This window comes from Triticum dicoccoides, chromosome 3A, assembly GCF_002162155.2.
Source record: "Triticum dicoccoides isolate Atlit2015 ecotype Zavitan chromosome 3A, WEW_v2.0, whole genome shotgun sequence".
Classification (NCBI taxonomy): domain Eukaryota; kingdom Viridiplantae; phylum Streptophyta; class Magnoliopsida; order Poales; family Poaceae; genus Triticum; species Triticum dicoccoides.
Window position 1 is genome coordinate 496,656,674 of NC_041384.1, and position 2,994 is coordinate 496,659,667.

General features: G+C 41.3%; 1 pseudogene; it reads right to left on the bottom strand.

Annotated features, from left to right (window-relative positions):
• The window catches only part of LOC119268773, a 13,455-nt pseudogene that overhangs the window by 4,738 nt on the left and 5,723 nt on the right, over positions 1-2,994 (bottom strand).

The window sequence follows — 2,994 nt, forward strand, 5'->3', positions numbered from 1 at the left end:
GGCGAGGATGGCTGCCGACGATGTCGACAGAGGTGACGGGGCTGCGAGATCCACCGTTGTCGCGGGAGGGTTGCGAGGAGAGCGGCGTGAATGAGTCGGGTCTAAGCTGCAAGGAGAGAAACCCTATCCCCTTGCTCGCGTGGGTGCAGGCACGCGTGCAGCGGCGGGTGCTGGCTCGCGGAAACGCCCGAAACCTGCGTTTCGAGCGAGCCTCGCTGGGGGGGCTCTTTTTGCATGCGTTGGGCCTGGCTCAATTAGACGTGCAGGCTACCAAGCATCGAGAATAATGCACGGTGGGTGCGAGCCAGATGCGGAGCAAGGAACCAAACATACCCCTGGTGTGCCACATCCTAATCCATGAGAGCCGCCTCTCCTCCCATGCGGGCTGATGCTAGATCAGCCCCTGAAGAGGCCCCCGCTGGGAAATGCAGTTGAACGGCATCTGACGAGAACAGGAAACATGACTATAGGAACAGCTAGGCGAGAACAGGAAACATGACTATAGGAAGAGGCAGAAGCAAGAAAAGAGGGGCCAAATGACGGCGTCACTTACATTTTATCTGCCTGCCACCGTATCAGTCGGCGGCAGCGCCTCCCGCCGCCTCGCCGACCACCATCGATCAGCACCGTATTGCACCGCACTGTCATATTCATGCTGGTACTTAAGAACAATGACTCTGAGAGCACATATTTTGATCATTCCAGCAATAGTATGAGAAGGAAATTATCCTTCAGAAGAACCCACTACTAAGAATAGAAGTATATTGGTGTCACACGCATGCAAAAAAAAAAACTCAGTGTGACTGATTATGTTAGAATAAGTGAATAACCACAGTTCATTTTCATATTCCCAGCATGTAGTAATGAAATCTTGTAGCTATTACTATGACAGATGGTTTCAGTTCAGCTGCCAAAAGGTCCAGAAGTTTTTCCAAAATAACCACTGATATAATACATTGTGATAAACAAAGCAAAATACATGTATTATTGAAGCTCCTAAGAACTCCAGCGTCATCTCAATCAACCATGGAAAATCTTGGATATGTTTACAGGTGAACATACAACATTTTTATTAACAGATACGTCACAACTAAGGAATTGTAGCCAACCTTTCTAGTTTCTAATCAGTGGGGCTTACTGGACAGAAAGAGAATAGTATGATTCCCAGTTTTATCAGAAAAGAAGTAGAAGATCAATATGTGTATTACAACAGGATAAAACATGCATTTAGTATGACAGTGACTGAGGAAAATAGTTGGCTGCTTACATTACATTAAGTTCCAGTGAACCTCCACAGGGAAGCTTATAACAAACATAGATATCACTTTGGCATTCCACACCCTTTTCATTTCCAATTCCATTTAATAAATCTCCTTGTGAATGTTTTAACCGTGAAATTGACTCTGTTTGACAGTCCATCGGATTAAAGCCTCACAATGTCTTTTTGGATATTTTGTTGATAACACCTTCTGCAGTTCATTAGAAGTTTCCTCTGTGTAAATTAACCAGGAAAACACCAAGTTAATATATTATTGATATAAAACGAACTACAGAATGTTACCCTCTAAAAGGTGCAGAGCTTTACCAAATTAGCAAGCATTGTCTTGAAAATTTTACTACAGACCTACGTAGACAAAAGAGTGTCAACAGATCACATTGTATCGCAACCCCAGTAGCCTAAATCCTGGACAAATAAGCCTAAATTTACATTTACCAGTGAAGTGGATAAAAATTGCAGCAATCAAACACAGATATTTAATATGAGGTCTTCGTAAATATGTTTCTGAATACCACAGAAACCTTCTGTTGCCTTGGGGCATGGAGACGTTTTAAGTTATTTCTGAATATTTAATCAAACGATATATATAGTAGCATAATAAGGAGAGCATATGGCATTATTACTCGTGAAAACAGGAAAGAGAATTTGCCATTAAAACTATGGCAACCTACAATTTTTCATAAATCAAAACTGGTTCTGAAATTCCAACTATGATGACATATACATCAACAGGTGTAAAATTAGCATTTTAATGTACACTAGCAAACAGCTAGCTCTATTAAATCACCAATAGGCAAAGATTACTACCATGACAATGTAGCTACACGATGTTGAGCTACTTCAACTACATTGGCGAGGCCGGCCTGTAAAGCTTCAGGAATCTGTAAAAAAACTAATAGTGAAAACTTCAAGAGTTATGATATTTATCTTAGCTGATAGGAATAAACACAATAACAATATGCAAGAGCACAATGCATTCGGTGCAGCATTTTATGTCTATAATATACATGATGATAAATCGAGCACCATATGTTATAAGAACTGAAGCCTCTAGCACAAGTTGAACTTGTAGATTGCAGGAACTATGAGAAGCAGATGGAACTGCAAATAGTATACAAGTATTTTTTAAACATAAGTAAAAAAGAATGAAGCTTTGAATTATTTACAAACAGTGTTTCTCCTTTGCCTGAATCAGTTAGGACATGACTGGTAACCATCATATATCGTTACCAACCAAACATGCATATAGCAAAGCATTGAGCAATGCTAAGAATAATAAAATTACTACTCCTTTCCCGCAAAAAACACCCCAGTGCTGCTAAGTGATGAACACATGATAACCAATCACAGAGATCAAATTCTCTGCACTAAGGTGCACATCAAACAAAAAGGATTTATATTAAAGCAAGATCAAGCACCCTTTGCCAAACTCCATTGCATATCTCCATGGGTTGCTGCTCCAAACCCTATCAGCACCGAAATCATCCATGGTTTGCTGCTTCCGCAGAAGAAATAGCTTCCGGAGGGGTGAAAGGAAGGAGAAAGAGCAAAGGGATAGAGAAATAGTGGAAGAGAAGGAAAGAGATGGAGCTGGCTGGTTACATGCATCATCGTCAATCGTGGTTTCATTCAATAGAGATCCCTGCCCGAGGTTGGTGGCGGCAGATCAAATAGAGAAGACGATTGAGATTCAACCGTGCTAGATCCCATCGAAA